We start from the raw sequence: 20,510 nt of genomic DNA, 5'->3' as shown, positions 1-20,510 counted from the left end.
TGGTGAATGCTGTCTTGTCCTGACAAATTCTTTGGAATAATTAAATGTTTTATTTCTTCAATAGCTTCTTTTAAAACTTTTATTTCAGAGTCATTCAAGGGCATGTTGCCTGAATAATAAGATTGTAATATAGGGATCTTCCCAGATTGTACATATCTCCAAGAACTTTTTTCCCCTTTTATTTTTATGTGGACAAAACTCGTGTTTTTTGAAGCACTCCTGCTTTGCTTCAGCAAATCTCTTTTTTCATATGATTCAATCATTCTAGTCCAGAGCTTAATGGAAACCATGGGGAGCAGAAAAAAATCAGTTAAAGCAATACATTCAGTGACCATGTGTCACCTTATAGTTGTACCATTTTTCACTCATCATGTGTTTTTGACATTGCTCTTTTTGAACAGTATGTGTGAAAGACTTAATTGCTTTAGGAAAGATTTGTCCTGCTAGTCATGTTCCCTGGCACTTGGTTGATAGTTGCATTCATTTGTATTTAAAACTTGAAATAAATTATCCCCTTCATTTTTGGGATGACATATTTATTCACCCATGAGGCTTCTAGTGAAAATAGTGAAAAGTATCAGATTTAGACTATTTAACTTTTATATATCATTGCAGCATCTTCATCACTGTGTAATCACAGAATCATTTAGGTGGAGGAAGCTTAAAAGATTGAGTGCAACGTTTGACAAATCACCACCTTTTCAACTAAACCACAGCACTAACTGCTATGTCCAGTCATTTCTTGAACACCACCAGGAATGGTGACTCCACCACCTTGCCTGTTCCAATAATTGGCAACCCTTTCCATGAAGAAATTCTTCATGATGTCCAACCTGAACCTCCCCTGGTGCATCTTAAGGCCATTTCCTGTTGTCCTGTCACTACTTGCCTGAAAGAAGAGGCTGATCCCCACCCAGCTCCACCCTCCTCTCAGGGAGTTGTAGAGAGTGAGGAGGTCCCCCCAAGCCTCCTTTTCTCCAGGCTGAGCCCCCTCAACTCCTTCAGCTGCTCCCTCATTGTGCTCCAGACCCTTCCCCAGCTCTGGACGTGCTTCAATGTCTTTCTTGCCATGAGAGCCCAGAACTGGTCATGGGATTCAAGGTGTGGCATCACCAGTGCCGAGCACAAGGGACAGTCACTGCCCATGTCCTGCTGGCACACGATTGCTGATAAAAGCCTGGATGCCATTGGGCACCTTGCTCACCTTGCTCACCTGGGTTCATGTTCAGCTCCTGTTGACCAACACCCCTTACTAGGTTTGAGGTAGTTTTGAGGGGAGGAGAGCAATACTTATATGAGTATTTGGAAGCTTTTAAAATTTTCTGAGTTTCTGTTGTCTTTCTTATTGTATGTCCTTGCACAGAGTTTATGTAGGGGAATGTTTTATCTAACAACTCTTAATCATATACTTCTTGCTGAGCGTGATAACAAAGGGCTTGTGAATATATTGGTGTTTATTTAAAACAATGTATAACCTTCCCAATGTTAGTAATAGTTTTTACATAATCAAAAGCCCTCACGGTTGGGATGAGCAGCTTTAGTAATTTTTGGTAATGCTTTTGTAGTTGCTGTTCTTTCATATCCATTTGGAATAACAATAATTACTTTTTTCCCAGTGAAAAACAATTGGTGTGTATGTTTTTTTCTGCTATTTGATGATTATCTGAATCCTCTAAAAGTCTTTCTGACTCTTCTGACTTGATTCTATAACTTAAAAATATATTTATTTGATCTGGCACTTGTATTCTAGACAGTAGATTTTGAAAAAGCCCTTTCAAAATAATAATCTAAACTCTTTGAGTTGGCTAAGAGCTCAGAAAGCACAACACTTAATTAAACTAGTGGAATAGATTATCAATTGCTTTTTCAGAACAGACAGGATCATTTTGGTTAAATAGAGAACTTGAAGTAATATTTTGGGACCCTGTATGGGATAAATAATCTTTACAAGACCACAAGGGTTGGGTGGAATATCTGAAGTCATTTAAGATGCTCTGTTTAGGCAACAGAATTACACTGAATGTGTAGCACACTGAGGCTGGCATGTGTGTGTGTATATATATTTTTACCTCCTAAAGTATTCTCTAATATATTGTGGAAAATGACAGCACCTATTGGAATCATAGAATGATCAGATCATCCCATCCCAACCCCTCTACCCCTGGCACCTTCCACCAGACCAGGTTTCCCAGAGCCCCATCCAACGTCGCCTTGAACACTTCCAGGGATGGGGCAACCACAGCTTCTCTGGGCAACCTGTGTCAGGGCCCTACCACCCTCACAGGGAAGAATTTTTTTCCAAATATGTAATCTAAACCTACTCTCAGTTGCTTTGGGTGCAGCCCAGCGCATGGGGGGTCTCTGAACTCCCACCGCTTATGGCCAGGGCATGTCCAGCCTCTCACCCACAAGTCCTCCTCTGCAGGTCTGTTTTCAACCAGAATGGATGTGGAAAGGGAAAAGGGGAATGTAACACTGGATTTCTAGAAGTAACAGAACCACAGAGCCAAACTGAACTGATACACAATGTATAAACATCTAAATGCAGGGACAAAGTGGTTTAACTGAACAGGAAGCGCATAAAGTGCGCTTGTCTTAGCTTTGAAAGTAGTTGTGTCCTTGTTAGCTGAAAAAATGTGAAAATAATATTTATGTAACTTAATGTATAATGAATGGATTGGCAAGAACATATAATAGATTGCATTGCTATGCAGGTAGTGGACCACAGTTTGAAGATTTGACCTTTTTCGAAGACTTGTAGTAAGGCATAGGAGTATATTCTGTACAGCTGAACCATTTTCATCCTCACTCACAAGGATGGAATAAAATTACTGTTTTCCTCATGGATTTACAATAATATAGTGCCAGAATACTTTTAAATATCTAATCTCATCTCAACACTGCTCAAGAGCAGTGGGAGACATGAAGAATGCATAAGGAATGGAAGAAATCATGTTGTGTCTCATAATGCTGAAGTAGGGAGGAATCAATTTCCTGCAATGAGTAATGAGATGCAGGCCCTCATTTTCTAATTTAAAGGAATTCAGATCCTGTGAATTCCTTTACCTATGAGAACTTAGAGGATATGCTGAGTGAGGGGGAGGTAGGATGAAGAAAGCCTGTGTTGTTGCCCTTTTTTATTTTTAGGTACATTTTTTTTCCTTCACACTTTTAACAGATTTAATAGATCCTAGTGGTCTCATGAAGCCTCTTTTAAACTGAAAGACAGATTACAGTCACCCATGCCTTTTTCTATTTTCCATATTTATTCAGATGGAAACTTAAGACAGGTCTGAACAACACTGCCCTCCTACTCAAGGAATGATCACTGATGCTGCTTGGAAAATAAATGTATTTTACTAGCAATAAGCAGAATAAGTTAGTTTTGGATAAATAGTGCGCAACATGAGGAAACCTTATACATATAAAATAGTTTTAGGCCAGATAAAGGAGCATAAACAGCACAAAGTGGTTAATTTGATTCCTACTGGTAGATAAAAATTACATTGACATGGGATCTATTTTCTATTAAATCTATCAAAATAAGTTTAGATATGATGCTAAAATGCATCATACATAATCATGACTATTAATGAATAACAGACATTAGAAAATCATTTTCAGATATATGAGATAAAGTATCTAAAAATTTGATTGTTCATGAGGAAAACCCCCAGATTTTTACAGTTGCTTCTCAGGATAAATCCTTCACTTGTATTTGACCCACAGTTTTTTTCATACCTGTTAAATTTTTCATATAAGCAAACTGCTCTTCAAAAGCATTTTAAAAGTTGATTCTTTCGTTTTAATGTCGGAACATATAAAAATAAAATAATTTTACTATTAACACTGATTTAACACTGAATTAGTTTTACATACCTAATGTTACCATCAAATATGATCTGTCATTTCTAAACCGTAAAATATAGTATACTTAATATATAATCTATCTATATCTAGATAAACAGTGAAAGTGTAGTGTCAGAGGTTTTGTGCTATGAAAGGCTGTGAAAGGCTGTCATTAGTTGGTTTTTATTTTTTTCAATCTTCCAAAAAATAGCTTCTCTCTAAATCTGCAACTATATTCAAAAAGACTACTATATCTCAAATTAAGACTCAAATTATCACTCAAGAAACTCTATTTCAAATGTATATTTCCTGTCTTTCTGTTTGGAAGTCTGAGTGTCAAAGGTTATTTTAGGTTTCTGCTTTCTGCAGACAAACTGATCATGAGAGAGAAGAGAAAGTAAATGTTATTTTATAGTATTTTTAATCTAGCTAAATTTGGGTTTGGCATTATCTGGGATTTTTTTAGGTTATTCAGAATGCTAAGCTTCTGCTGCTTGCTGTGAGTAACCCCAAACACAGAATGTCCATGTGATGAGTGATAATTAAGAATAATCCCACTGATTTTCATGCTACTTTTTCATTATTGAGATACATATAGTGGTGTTTAATTACACCCTAACAGGACTCTAGTATAGACTGGACTCACATCTCTTTAGGATTACTTTTCCTGACAGTGTCACTCATGGATCCTTTGAGAAATTCTCTTAGGTCTTTTTCAGTGAAACACAGAGGATAGGTGAAAATTACCAACCAACAGTAGCAAAAGTGTATAAATTACACTGTAGGTGTATGATCTTCTTAAAAGTTCTTCCACATTCATGCTGGAAACCTGTGCAAGGAAGGGCAGAACATTTTTTTATTATTATAACTATTTGTTTCTAATTAGACCTAAGGACCTCTAGTTTGAGCTCCTATAAACCAGAGTATGGAAAACCAGAGCTCTTGGAGTTATATATGAGAGTACTATCAGGTATCCTATAGTGCAATTATTCACTCTTTTAAAACCATGTTATCTCATAGCCTTAATTTTTTTTTTTTTGCTGTTTGGAGACATTAAGAAAGGAAATGGTCGTTTTAAGTGTGAACATGAGAAGATTTTTAAGATCCTTTTTCCTTTGTTGAGCTTCTGCCTAAGTCTTCAGCTGGCACTTTTATTATTACAGGCTTTGGTCTATAAGGGGTATCTTGAAAAAATAATCCTTTAAAAGAAGTATTAACTGTATGTGCAGAGTTCTTGTTTAGCTCAAAACCTTTTCAAAGGCACTTTCAAAGAGGAAAGATTTAAAGAAATAGACTTCAAGAAGATTTCTGAAGATCAAAAGTAGCATGCCGTGGCACAGGAATGTGTTTAGGGTATGTGGCAAAGTTTTGGTAGTGGAGGAGGGCTCTGTGGGGGTAGCTTTAGTGAGCAGGGTGGACAGGACACAGTGATCCCATCAACAAAGTTGGTGGTGCATCCATGAAAATATGTGTAAGAAAGGAGAAAACACTGTAAAGCAGTGAGGAGAGGGAAAATTTGGGACATTCGCTGAAGAAACCCATGGAGTTTCCTCCTCTCATGTAGTATCTGCACTGGAGCAGGTTCTCCTGAAGGCTTTGTGCACCATGGAGTACCTGCTCTGTTTACTCTGAAGGACCTGCTGCCTGTGCAGAGGACCCGTGCTGGACTTGTCCCAAAGGACTGCATCCTTTGGGAAGAACACACTCTGGATTAAGGCAAAAGCATGGGAAACAGGGAACCTGAGCCAGGAGCTGTTATGGACTAACCACAATTCATTTTGCATACCTCTCTGTACTGCTCAGGGTGGCAGGGGAGGTAAAGAAGCCAGGAATGGAGGAGTGAAGCTCATCCTGGGACAAGGTCTTTGCAGCTACCCAAAAGGAAGGAGTAGGAGGGTGGGGTTGGCCTCTTCTCCCAGGTAAATAGCAACAGGATGAGAGGACACAGCATCAAACTGTGCCAGAGGAGGTCCGGGCAGGCCGTCAGGAAGAATTTCTTAGTGGAAAGGTTGGTTGGTCAAGCATTGGAATGGGCTGCCCAGAGAGTGGTGAAGTCACCATCCCTGGAGGTGTTCAAGAAATGACTGGATGTGGTACTCAGGGCTCTGGTCTAGTGACAAGGTGGAAATCAGTCAAAGGCTGGACTTGATCCTGGAGTTCTTTTCCAACTTAAATGTTTTCCTTGAAGGGGAAAGGGTTTTGTTGTTTTTTTTTTTCTTCTCACTCTTCAACTCTATTTTAATTTGCAATACGGCAAATTAAATTTCCCCAAGTTCAGTCTGCTTTGCTTTTGGCTCTAATTAATGAGTGATCTCCCCTTCTTTTTCTAAAGAAGCTTTTTCATCTTGTTTTATCCCACTCTTCCGCTGGGGAAGTTGGAGTGAGAGGATGGCTGAATGGATGGTTGGCAGTCAGCCAAGGTCAACCTCCCAGAGACAAACTCTTCTATTAAGGAAACACTTTTTTTTTACTTTTTTTTTTTGAGCAGTGAGAGTGGTTTAACAGCAAAAGAGGTTGCCCAGAGAGGTTTTGATGTCCATCTTTGAAGATATTAAAAAACTTAATGGACACGATCCTGAGCAACCTGCTCTGCCTGACCCTTATTTGAGCAGGGGTTGGACTCTGATCCTTCCTCTCTCATCTGGCCTCTGATTCTGTTCTCCGAAGTGCTCCTGTGGTCTAGCAGTGGGAAAGAGCCCCATTTTTTTGACATGCACACTCAGTTTGTGTTCATATATGCTGAGTCCCTCTTTTTTGCATAATTTTTTGATTTTTCCTTTTGTGACAAGTTTTTTTGATGCTTTTAGTTCACCACAAGTAGTTCACCAAGACCAAATTCTATATGAAAAGTTGTATAAAAATTTTCTCCATAACTCAGAAAAACTGTAGAGTGAGGAGTGACATTTCCACTCAAACTTTATGATGCTCAGTTCCTGTTCCAGTTGTGGATTTAGATTTTTTTATATTTTCTTCGGGTATTTTTTGGTGAGTTGTTTTCATTTGGGGCAGGGGGGTTGTTTGCCTGGTTTTTGGGAGATATTTGTTTGGGTTTTTTGTTGTTTTGTGGGTTTTTTTTCTTTTCGCCCACCATATAGTGCTGCTATTGTGTGTATTACTGCACACTATTACTGTGTATCACAGCTTTACATGAATTTGCAGCAAGATAAAAAGGGTCAAGGCTGATTCATTGTAAATGGAACTTTTGCGATCTTCATTGAGGCAGATTTAAAGTACAATTAACTTTTAAACTTACGGTGTAGCATGACTGTATTAGATATTAAACAACTAATCTTTCCTCTTACCTATTTTTAATGCTTTTCTGTTCATTTACCTATGTGTAGAAATTGCATCAAATGAACATTTGGCAAGGGAAAGATGTGGGAGGTTTTCCCATGCTTCTTGTGCCCTCATTAGTAGTTGCTTCTGTGACCAAATGTGTGCTGTGTTGATAGTGCCTTATGATGCCTTTGTTCAGTCATTCCAGTACATGTAACCAAAGGAAATGTCAAGTGTATGTGTATATTAAGGTATTGGTTATATAAATATATATATTTATATTTTATATCTATAAAATTTGTATGTCAGCACAAGGACCATAACTTCAAGTTGTAAAGCAGAGAAGGGCTGGATCCTCCTCCTTTCATTTCACCGTAGAGAAAAGATTTTGTGGTCTTTGTAAGTCTACAAGATGCATAGCCACCCTTTAGCTTCTTTTATGGGAATGTTATCTTAGCTTTTGGTGATAAAAACATCTTGTCAGTACTTGAACTTGCACACTCATTGATATTTTTCAACACAGCAGTTACCCTGGAGCGGTATCAATGATAAAACCTTACAGTATGGTCAAGCATTAAATATTTTAAGTAATGTTTTAATCTGTTAGGGGTCAAAACCATTTGGTGTCTTTTGCAGGGTCGTGTTTTATGAGAGTTCTAATCTATCAGGTACTACATGAGATCTCTTTTAAGAAAACCCCAAGCATTTGTAAACAAAAAGCAAGTTAACTACAGGGAGTATATTTTGGATTAGATGCTTCTGTAATACCATCAGATAGAGATTTGTGACATTTAGTTGAATAAAAGGTCATGCGCTGAATATTTCCTTATGAACACTTTTCCTGCTTGCTGGTTGATTTTGGTGTTTTTTGTCTTGTTTTTTTGTTTGTTTGTTTTGGGGTTTTTTGTTTGGTTTTTTTTTGTTTGTTTATTTGGTTTGGTTGGGGGTTGTTTTGTTTTGCTTTGTTCTGATTTGTTTGTTTTTCCCTTTTCAGTTCATGCTTGGGTTTGCCTCTAAGGTGGATATAAATTTCCTTTTTTCATTGCAGCATTTTCATACATCCAAGTCTTGAGATCTCTACCTGAAGGCTAAGAAGCAAAGATTTTCTTGATCTGAGCAGCTTCATTCTTTTTAAAAGCTCAGTCCTGATCATACACGAGGAAAAAAGGATATGCTAACACAAAACTGAAAATCTGTATTTTCTAGTGTATTTATTATTTTTCTAGTGATTCAGACATTAACAAAAAAAGTAGCTTGAGAAACTGAAAATTTGTTAAATTGAATTTATAACTCAACATACCTCTTCTGTATTTGTATTTTGGATCCTTTTTCTTATTTAGAACCTCTGCAAGATTTTCAGATTCACTTTTTGTGTCCTCACTCAGTATTTTATTCTGTATGACTAATAATATTTTTGTCTTAATTTGTCTTGTATGAGTAATCAAATATTATCTAATTGATTTGCTTTATAATGTCTCCAGCCTTTACAAAGTTCATGATACAATTGCAGCATTAGGGGGAAAAAATCCTTTTCTGTGGTGTGAATCAAAGAGAAGCTGCATATTCAAGCTTGTTGATCTCATCAATCTATTTAGTTTGTTCTTTCCATCTTGTAGAGAAGAAAACAGATGAAGTTGGCAGTGATGTACATAAAGTACATTCCCCACCTCCCCTTCAGGTTCCTTGTGCAGATTTCTCAAATGTGTCTCTTTGAATGTGTGTTGCAGTGTGCCTGCCTCCTGGAGCCGGGAGCTGCTGCCACGTTTTCTCTGGTTAAAACGTACATGACTAAATGTACCGCCCAGCTGCTAAGTTTGATGAGAAACACATTCTTCTGATTTCATGCCATTATTACCGAATTCTATTTTCACTTATGCATAAAAAATTAAAGAGGAAATTATCTGCAGTGATGTTATACACACTGATATTATTAGATATAATACTAATACTTATTAATACTACTTGATACAAATATTGTTTTTAAAGTCACTCTTATGAAGATCAGGACTTAATTAGCTTGGCATATTTGTGAGCAAGGGGGTTTGAAAACTCTCAAAGCTGCTATGGAAATCCAATTGTAACTATGCACCATTCACTTCTCATACAGCTTCCTACTTAGTAGCCCATTCCTGCTGCATGGCTGTTAGTCTGGTGCTGAATCTGCTTTAAATGTTGTCAAATGCTCCTTCAAAATCTAACCACACTCTAGTCAATGAATTTACTTTATTTTTCATTAAAAAATTGTTTTCAAAGAACTTCAGAAGGTTATTTAAGCATGACCTCCTCTGTCTGAATCCATATTTACTGTCATTAATCAAACAGCACGTTGCTGTGTTTTTTTATACAACATCGCTAAAGATAATTTCTAAAGTTATTCCTATGTGACAAAAGTTTCCTGCTTTGCATCATTATGTCTTAATATATTTTCTTTCCTTCTTTCTTAAATATATTCATGATGGTGAGTTCTGAGGAGTCATCTCTTTGACACATAGTCATTTTCCTATATGTCTTTAGAACATAAGATATATGTTAAATAATTCTGCTGGCCATACTTGTGTGATCACTTGCACTCAGTTACTTGCTGTGTCACTGGAATACTTTTCGTCATGAGAAAAGTCCTGGGAAAAATGTCTGTAACTGCTTCTGAACAAATGTATATAGCTCATGGGCAGCTCATACATCACTCTGGAGCACTCTTCTTTATACCCAGGGGTGAAAATACTTTCTTACATTCCAGTTTATTTAACATTCAGCTGTAGCTCAGTAGAGGAAAAGGAAAAAACCCTCAAGGTTTTGACGTGAGCACTACACAAATTATTGCCAATTATTAGTATAGAAAAGTATATATTTTTGGAAATGAACATTATGTAAATCCATAATTTTCTGGTATAATTTTGGGTTATATTTTGATATCAGTTTATTATATGAAACCGCAAATCTGTCTAGATAATTGTATTTTCAACTTGCTTATGGTCGACTGAGGCTAGGAAACTAATATAGTGAATAATTCATAAAGTATGAGATTGCAGGAGATAGTTTTTTACTTCGTGTCTGCGGTGCTTGTTCGAAGAGATCTATTTGAAAAAGATGATTTGAGAGACAAAAATCTCTAGAATGAATTTCTATGATCTTACTACTTAAAATAATTAAGTATTTTGTTGCCAAGTAGTTCAGTGAAAGGCTTTGAAGGGTCTCGCTCTCATTTGGTCTGTGATCGGGGTTGTTTGAATTTTTTAATGGTACTTCTACATTTTTAACTTCTTTTGTAAATTAGCACTGATGAGACTTCATCTGGAACCCCTGGTTCAAACCCAATTATCATGTTAAAGATATCTGATGGGTTTAATACATTAAAAACAGATTTAAATAGGAATGTCACTAGACAAAAAAAGAGTAATAGAGGACATGTCTGAAATGGTGTTTGTGCTTAAGCTTGTGACTTCATGCCATTTCATCAGCTCAGGCAGAACATTTGAATCCAATGTACCTTCATCTTTTTGACCCCCCCAGTTTGGTTCACAACCAGCCTGCCATGGTGTGGAGCCCCCAGCTAGCACAACTTGCTCAGGTAGATAATGGTTTTGTGCTTTTAGCTCAGCTAAAACATTAATGAACATTGTGTTTAAATATGATTCTTCCTTACTACAGAAAGGAAGACAAAATTTGATGAAAAGGTTGCTAGTTCCCAAGAATTAATTTGGCTGAAAATTTGGAGGGAGGATGCTAATTGCTAATCACATCAGATCCTGAAATAGACTTTCAGTGAAAATAGTGTTGGGGAATGGGGAGGGGGAATAGATCTTGGCTAGTTTATGGTTACAGCTACATGACTGAGGAAATTTATTGGGATAATGCAGTTTGGTCCTCTCATTCATTTTATTTAAAATCGAGTACCTTCTGAAAATATTCTTTTTGGCTTTTAACATGTCTTTGTAAAACAGTTCAACATTTCACAATGAATAAACCTAAATGTGAGGCATTTAGTCAGGATCATTATCATCACATCACGAAGTTTCAAAATGATACTGCTGTAGGAGATAAAAGAGTATAAAAGAGCATTACTTGTTTTCTTACAAGCAAGGTATATAAATCAACACAAAGAATTAAAAATAATTATTTGCTCTTTCATCAGTACTTCTTGCTTACTTACTGCAAATTGCTTATGCCTCCAGTCCTATTATTCCACCCTGCTATGGAAATTTATCTTAACTTTTTTTTTGTTGCTTCTAGTTCCATCATCAAAAGATTTAATCCCTTCTGTCTCTTCTTTTGTTATGGCTTTTCTCTTTGGTTTTCATTTTTTTTTCATCACTCTAAGATATGTAGTCTTCCAGAAAATATATTGCACTGGACTTCATCCCATAGTCTGGATTTTTATAATTTTAAGATGCAAACTTTTTGCGCCAGTTGTGTAAGAAAATGATGAGAACTCTTGCTCGCTGATGGTCACTGAAAAGTGTACTTATAGGTTTCTATGTCCTTCATTGACTGCTATGTTCTATCCTAACAAACCTGGAAGAAATACTTTGTTAAATTTTGTTGATCCTTCTTCATAAGTTGTACATTTGTTGTTGTGTAGCACATTAATCTCATAATTATATATCTGTAATATTTTATCAGGTGAGAGGATATTTATTTCTGGCTACCTCATATTTTCTTTTAACTTGAGAGCATGCCATACTTCCGTGTGTTGGCTGACCTTGGGAATGGGAATCAAAGTACCTCTTTTTTTTGTGAATAATTAGACTTTTTTGTTCTGGCCCTGCCACCTCAGCCCTGTGTGAATGAGGAGGGTTGGGACAGGGCAGATAAAGGTTAATTTTTTGCTGCTTTGGTAGCTCCTAGCTGAGAGATTTCTATACAACAGACTGGCATATATTACATTAAAAGAGGAGATTTGGGAAAATGTGGCACCTGAATATGGCAATATTTTCATTCTAGATCATTAAATTATCACAGAATGTACAACAAATGTCTTCTGAATTTCTTTGAAGTCTGAATATCTTAGGCTTTTTCATGTCCTTTGTGTATTTAGGAATGCCTCTGTATTAGTGTCTGCTGGGACTGTTGCATACAGCTTCCATTACTGCTGATGGCAGCTCACTGCGTAAATTCTCATTCATGAGAAGGAGGATATATTTCTTTTCATTATTTTAGCAGGCATCAGTGAAACTTCTTTAAGAAATGTGTTCAGGAAAATTGAGTTCTAGTAATTTAACAAATGAGCATAAGCTTTCATAAATTACATTTAAGATGTTAACATCAAAGTTAACATTCTTGCTGCAAATGTAGTGCCTTTAATTTCTTTTTTCTCCTAGTAAATTGCTGTTCAACTCAGCTTTAATTTATAATAAAAGAATAGTTTTAGCTTTATAGCCTTAAGACATCCACAGAGAGAATAAATTTACCTCTCTTTTGTTCAGCACCAACTGAATTAGTTTGCTAGTACTTCCCCTTGGATCCAGTTGGGAGAAGGAATAAGGTGACAGTGAGTTGCACAAAGGCTTGACCTTACTCTTACAAGGTTAAACTAGGGAACATCCTCAGTTTTGAAAAATGAGAATATTTGGTTTCATAGTTTTAATTCCCCTTTAGGCAAGCCTTTCTCTACTGTCTGCACAGGCAGCCTAAGAGGATTAACCATCTTATTTTCACTTCTTCCTTTTTCAAGCTCTGCTTAATTACCAGAACTTCAGGAAGAATATAGATGACAATAGCTGACTTTCATATAATTTTCTCTGACATATGAGGGAGCAAAATATGGGTGTTCAGGGTGTTGACTACGAAAAACAGTATTTGAATTGCAATAAAAAAAAGAACTGAAAGTAAAATTTTCTAGGAATGTATATTTTCAAAAGCTCTTTTACAGAGTGGGAAGCATTTGCTTTGCAAAAATGGTAAGGCAAAAAAGTAAGCACACATCTCATCTTTTTTATGAAAATTAGAAAGTATAGAAGAGAAGAATATAAGGTACAAAAATATATAACTTTTTTATATGGCTCTGTCTTAAGAATGTTGTAGAACAGTGTTTCTGTAGAGGCTGCCTAGCACTGTGGTCCCTAAAGACTTATGAGTAAGTAGTCAGCTGTTAATTCAAATAGAACAATTGATGATTAAACTTAAAATTATTATAATCAGAGTAGAATGATGTTTTCTTCACACCAAATGGTATTATGCTGTAAAACTCTGCTTTTATAAAGAAATGCTTGCCATCAAGCAAAAGCAATATTTAATGAGAACTAGAAATGGTTATTATTATTATCTTCTTTTATCTACCTTATAAACTATGATTTAGGTGTATATATGTTTTCACAGGGAATAAATTTTTCCAGATCTTTAGAATCTATAGACTAGTTGTGATTATACCTCTGTCTTTATTCAGCAAAAAATGTTCTAGTGCAAAAGTGTCATTAGGGAAGCATTAACATTATAATCTTTCCTTAGACTTTTTTTTTCTAATACTGTTGTCATAGAGAAACAAGTGAGGCTGCTGATTTCTTCACTCTTTTAAAGATGGTTGAAGAAAAAAAAAAGTTCTGATGTGTCTTGAAGAATAATTTTTGCAGATTTTTTAAAAGGACTTGGAAAGAATGTTTTTTCATTATTAAAGACCTGATATTGCTGCAGCGAATTCAGAAGTAAGATATAAAATTTGCCAAGGTAGAAGTTATTCATGTCATGAAAGCAGAAATGAATTTTCTTTAGTCAAACCCACCAGGGTCAATTTTCATATTGTCCAAAGAGGATAAGAAACAGTATGATTCTAAGTTCTTGAAGGTTGAGTTTAGTCTCTTGTGGTCATCTAAGCTGAGCAATCTCAAAGGACTTGTTTTTCCATAACTCCACACATGTAATTTTCTGAATGTGCCTCTCAGTGTATCTATTTGAATGTCTAGTAGCTGCATGTCCAGCATTTTATGGTCTTGACTGCTTTTTAGTGCAAAAACCAATGTGAGCAGTGCACAGCTGTGTTTTCTTATTTCTAATCTGAGACTAAAAATTATCTAAAGTGCATGAAAGTGAATTATACAAGATCTGAATAGACCTCCATGTTTCCTGAAATTTTAGTGGATGTGCATTTAGGTGAATCTGATTTCTTGTATTTGTGTTAGCCTAGGAAATGCAGTCATTATTTTCCGACTAGATTTTGCAGGCTTGTATTCCAGTGATAAGTCCAGACCAAGAAGGTTTTGCAACTAGAAAAGTGTTTCATGACAAAAAGGGATCTATATCATTTGAAGATGTGTTGAGATTGCAGTTGTTTTGAAATGGGTGTCACTGCTCTAAGGAAGTGACTAAAGGCATTACATTTTGTTCTAAGTGCAAAAAGTAGCACTGGGATGTTTGTTTTTATCTCTTAAGTCATTGCAGAAGGTGGGCAGTGGATGAGAGAGGAAGGCTGCAGTCCATGCTCTGGTTACCAGGACTGAAATTAAACTTCCTGAGCTTGAACAAAACACTTACTGTTCAGGGAGGAACAGTAGACAAACAAGTGCAAAATCAGATCTACCCAAGCTTGAAGAAAGTTGGTAAGAGGAAAGAATGGTAAAGTCCAATTAAGGGAGGAAAGAGAAGAATCTGAAGAACTCTATGAATTTAAATTTGTACATAGCTGATCAGTAATTACAATCAAGTCATGTTTCCTGAACTGAAGTTGAGTTTATGGAGAGAGGCTTTACTAAACAGCTTCTCTTTGAGTGCTGAAGTTGGTGTTTGCATGGAAAGGGAAGATTATTGAGATTTAGGGCATTTTTACTGTAGCATAGTTCAAAATTTCTCTCCATAAATGTTATCTTTTCAGGTTATCCAGCTTCATTAGGTTTAATACAAGCTTGTGACAGGCAGCTGACAGGAAACAAAGGGGGGCTTTTTGACTAAGGGTTTTTCTTAGGCTGTGAGTAAGAAACAATAATTATAACTGATAATAACTGTCATCGCCTCTTTATTATTTTTAAGCAGACAGGTCTTTATGGTTGTATTTAAAAAGTAGTATGTCCCCATTACATTTAGAGGTTCATGACCACTTTTTTCCGAAGGTTTTAAAGATTTGTATTTTTTTAGCAGAAAAAGATTTTAGGATATTTAACCACAAAAACTGCATCCCAGGACTGAGAGCTTTGTCTTCATAAAACATCAATAGATTAAAAAGATTTCAAATGCAGTCATCACCTAGATCCATCTGAATACTAGAACCATCCTTTAACAGAAGTTGTCTGAAAAATTACTGTATTAACAATTACTGTAAACAGACCATATGGCTATTCATTTTTCATACTTCTGTGCACAGTTTTGCACAGTTTTGTACTGGTTTGTTTTCTCTCTGTCCAATACTCATTTAATATTTTTTAAAAAATATTTACAAATAGTCATGTTTTGATACTTGTAAATGATACTGAAATAAAATGACCTGGAACACATCCAGGGATGGGTCATCCACTACTCTGGGCAATCTGTTCCAGTGCCTCACCACAGTTTGAGGAAAGAACTTCTTCCCAACATCCAATCCAAATTACTCCTCTTTTCGTTTAAAACTAACATGCTTGTTACATGAATCAAAAGAGGGTGAAACTGCCCTACAAATTTCAGTGTCCTGACACAGTTTAATGGAGTAAATTCATCACTTCCTCCAGGAGGTGGTTAGGGCAATGTTAAAGCCAGCTCATGATAATTATTGGTCAATGCTAGTCATTAAAATAGGATTCACAAAACCATTTTACTTAGTAAGACCATTGAATGTCAGTTCAACTTTTGAGCTATTTTTTCCAAAACTAAAGTTTAACAATCCACATATGGCCTTGAATATTCTTATGACAAACATGAGGATGTTTTTCCCAGTGCTCTGTTGCTTGTAGCACAGAGATTGTTTTGTTATTTTGTCCACTCTTTCTTTCTTCAAGTAAACTAACAAACCTTTCAAATATTCTGGAGTTAAAATCAGGATGTACCCAGCTGCCATCATGGAGAAAGGTAAGGCAGAGAACTATTATAAGTATTGGACTTGATATCAGTTCTGAGACCAAGAGCATTGTTAGTGTTGCACAGACTGGAATGCAGTATGTATGTGGAAAGGACTAGGGCATCACCTCTCTCTCCCACCATCCCTCCAAGAAAGGTTCTTTTTACTCCTCTCTTCACCAAATTTCCTTTCATACATGACTAGAAAACTTGTGGAAAGCTGATGCTGTAGCTGTGAAGCTGTATCCAAGTTATAACTTCATGGTCTGCAATGGAACACAAAGAGGGGAAAATCAGATTCAAAGGGTAAAGGTTAATGGATCCTACCCTGCCAGAACTCAGTAACAGCTGCAGGGCTGTAATGGTCTCCTAAGGCCTCTCCTGTCTGGATGGGCTGGATGTATTTCTTGTGAGGACGGCCAACAGTAGAACCAGGGCACGAGCAGTGCTATTTCCATCTTCAGTGTTTTTCAAGATTTGTCCAGATAAAATCCTGAGCAATCTGGTTTGTAGCTGATCCTCCTTAAATCAGGAAGTTGGACTAGAGTCCACTAAGGTCCCTTTCAACCTCAGTTACTCTGTTATTCACTGATCATTGACAGTAATCATCTTCCGCCCTGGAACTCAAAATAGTTCTTTCATTATGAGACTGAAGTTGAATTTCAGATGTGGTTTAAAATCATACATGGGAAAAATGTCCTCCTTCCTAGAAAGGTTCTTTCATTATGAGACTGAAGTTGAATTTCAGATGTGGTTTAAAATCATATATGGGAAAAATGTCCTCCTTCATAGAAAGGTTGAATTAAGAGAAGAGCTGCCTCAGAATCACTTGAACAAAAAATGTGCAGGGACACAATTTCTGCAAAATTTCAAGCATACACCACGAAATTTATTTAATATATATTTCTGCTATATTTATTTGAAACTTGGAGGAACTTTTAAAAAAACTAATTCATAATTCTGTTATTTTTCACTAGAACAATTCTTGTTTATGTAAAGGAAATGGCGTTGTTTTGTAGCATAGCTGTATTTTTAATGAGAAAAGCTGATTAAAATCCTAAGTAAATTTAAAACTTATTTACTGAATAAAACTGAAATTATTCAGAAATCAAAGGGAATGAATAAATTTGTATTTCTTTTGTCATGAACTGAACTAGGATTAAAAAAAATCTGGCAGAGAAAATTTTAAGTAACACTTTCATGTTAATTCCAAATTTTAACAGAATGTTGATTTTCTTCCAGTGTGAAATGAGTTTTAACTTTTCATTTTACTTTGTTTAACAAAAAAAATCTGCATAACAGAATGGGAGCTTTGTTAAAAAGTTTCATGATTGAAATATTAAATTGAGAAATATAAGCTTCAAAGAAGTGCTCTCTTACCAAATAAAATTTTCAGCAAAATATTTGTTTAGTAAAGAAATAATTTCAGATGTGTGCAGCAGTGAAAGTAGGCTGCTCACTCCAAGACACATTATGGTCGTTGTGTAGCAAAAAGCCAATATGAAATTGGAACTCAAACTGCCTCAAAGGCAAGAATTTCATAATAACTTCTGCAACTTTCTCAGTCAGACATTTCATTTTACATAAACATATTTCTAGTTTGGTTTTATCCATGCTTCATTTTCTCTGGCACTCATGTTAGATTAATTATGTTCAAGTCAAACATACGTTAGTCACAGTCACCTTTCCGTAATGCCTTCGTTAGTGGCGTACAGCTCTCCAGTGCTGCCCTCACACAGTGAGAAGTGTAGTGCTCTGCAGAGACAGGTACGTGATCTGAAAGCAGGTGCTGTGAGGGCAGTGAAATTTTGCAGAATATGGTTTAATCTGCTTTTTTCTTCAGCATGGTTCTTTGATTAACATTTGCCTTGTATGGCTGCAGAACCACCTTTAGTGAACACCAAGGTGCAGAAGACATTTAAATGATTCTCATGCCTTAAGAGTAATCCCCTACTAGAAAAATAGTAACTATAGCAGTACTATCATTGTTTTTTCTAATGGGCGTGTTTGTAAGCAAAAATAGTTTTACAGTGTACTGTAGCATATGAATTTCCAGATTTCAACATTATTACTTACATGAATAAAGACAAAAGAATGCAGGAAATGTAGTCCCTATACCTGAAAAAATAATGTGATGCCTTCAGATACATTCTGAGGTAACCCAAAATATTTTCTCTTTGTGTTTGTGAGAGTAATTCCAAATGCAGTGCTGAAAAAGCAATTACCAGGATACAGTTTCAGAGGGAGGTTGAATTTCTTAATTCAAAGTGAATTTGGGATGTGTGCTACCATCAAATCCTAAGGAAAAGAACCCCTACACATTATTTTTAAATCTATAGAATGTATCATGGTGCATTTTGAATTGGTTTTGTGTTTGCCATATAACACCAAGACCAAAATAAGTAGCTGGTGAGCAGATTTAACTATTGGCTTTTCTTTCCCTTTTCCATGTCCAGTGAAAGGAATATTCCACAATGTTATGACAAAGGTCATGCTATAACCTTAGAGCCCTAAAAATTGCTGTGTACCATTGGAGGGGACAAATGAAATAAAGCAGATGTAGTTCTGTGAGGCTGCAGAAAATATTAGCACATATTCTGATACCCCTCTTTTTGTTTTATGCAATCCTAAATGGCTTAAGGAAAACCATCAATGAAACCAGCCAAACAAAATGTATTCACTGGGGACGAGAGGGAAAGAAATGTGTCTCTGAGTTCTACAGAAAGTGAAGAACAGCAAGGTAGAGACACAAGCAGGATTGAGAAGTGAGGACAGGAATTTACCATCTGCCTCTTGAAATTCAATACTTGAATTGAAAAATTGAAAAATGGAAAACAAATTTTGAAAATATGAATCAGAATTCTTCTTCAAGTCGCTGTTGGATTTCAAGTTACAACTGAATATTTAGAAAATGAATCAAAATAATATTTTTATTTCTAAAGTTTCTATGTACATCTCATAAATGTTTGAAGGAAAGCAGAGCATGGCAGTTGTTTGTAACAAAACTGGCACTTGTTTACGTCATTAAATTTGTTGATAATAGTGCAAACTTGAATAATTGAAACTGCAATTAAAATCTCATCACATATATTTTGCCATAGGACAGTAGTATTACAGTATTTTTTAAACATAAAAAGCAAATTCCAGTTTTTATTATAGATATGAAGGTATTATATTAATAAATATGAGAGAAATAAGATACAAAAATGTTATTTATAAGTGTTGCAGTAAGGGATATATTAAAAGAAAAATGTCTAAGCTTCAAGAGCAGTACAGTTTTAAAATTAGCTTTTATTTGGATCACACCAGTTATGTGCCAGGATTCTGTTGGTAAAGCTTCTTTACAAATTTTTATATATATTATTAGTTTTTAGGACTTCTTTAATTCTGAAAAGAATTTCCAGTGTCTGATGAATTTACTGAAATTATCAGAATAACATTGTTAAATGTCATGGTATTATTGATGTGAGGTCTCCAAGAATGACTGAAAGACTTAAAAGGAGGATTATCTCCATAAATTTACCAGAGCCAAAGAAGAACAATTTTTTCTCCCATTTCTTCCTGCCTGATGGTTTTCTTCCCTTTTTAGTGTCCTTTCTAAGCAATTTTTATTATGCTTTCTTCTTGTCAGGAAATACAGCAGAGGAAGGGAGAAGAGAGAACCCAAAATTTAGCTGTCTGTAAGGACAAGTTTTAAAAAGTGAGTGAAATGTCTCTTGAGGCTCTAGATCTCAGTTATTGAAATATCCTAATCAAACAGACCTTAAATGGTGTGATTACTAAAAAGAACTGCAACTATTTAGACTCATTCAATGTGCATTTTTAGTGTATCATGCTTGGCATGGAGTGCAACATTCATTAGCTACCTTGCAGAGTTGTCATTTTTATTGTGTACTTTCCATGTTTTTATTTCCTCTGAAAGTTATGGATTTGTAGTCTCTTAACACCATCCATCCTAACAACTTTTACTTATTGCTGGTAGCTATTTCTAGTATCTGGAAGCACAGCTAGTGTGCAGGATGGCTCTTATACAATACATTGTGGTGAGAAATTGCTTTATAGTAAGTTAGAAAATTCTCTACTCTTAACTATCAAATTTTTCTCTTTTAATCTTATTCATTGCCAAATACTGTATGATTAGTTGTCGAAGTATGTTGTACAGAAACACATTGTCTGAATGAAACCTAAAATAATTAATAATTTTTTTTTTACTTTTGTTATCTTGGAAGAAAAATAAACAGCAAATAGCACAAAGTATGTAATTGCATTTATTTTGAGGGGAGAAAAACAATGTAATGGAACTCCTCATGATCCTGTCTATTCACATCCATCTCCCAGTCACAGACTTTTTCACCATTTAAACAGTATGAAGTGTCTATAGTAGAGGAGTGTTTTGGTGTTGTTTATTTCTAGAAGAGAGAAATGTGTAG

The 20,510-nt window shown here is 35.7% G+C and overlaps 1 protein-coding gene across 1 annotated transcript in view; it reads left to right on the top strand.

Moving 5' to 3' along the window:
* NCAM2 (neural cell adhesion molecule 2) overlaps positions 1-20,510 on the top strand; it is a 271,538-nt gene that overhangs the window by 41,710 nt on the left and 209,318 nt on the right. The window lies entirely within an intron of this gene.

This window comes from Lichenostomus cassidix, chromosome 1 (assembly GCF_008360975.1).
Source record: "Lichenostomus cassidix isolate B80296 chromosome 1, HeHo_3.0, whole genome shotgun sequence".
NCBI classification, from domain to species: Eukaryota; Metazoa; Chordata; class Aves; order Passeriformes; family Meliphagidae; genus Lichenostomus; species Lichenostomus cassidix.
Note: the sequence above shows the minus strand (reverse complement) of the source record. Positions and strands in the feature narration are given on the sequence as shown.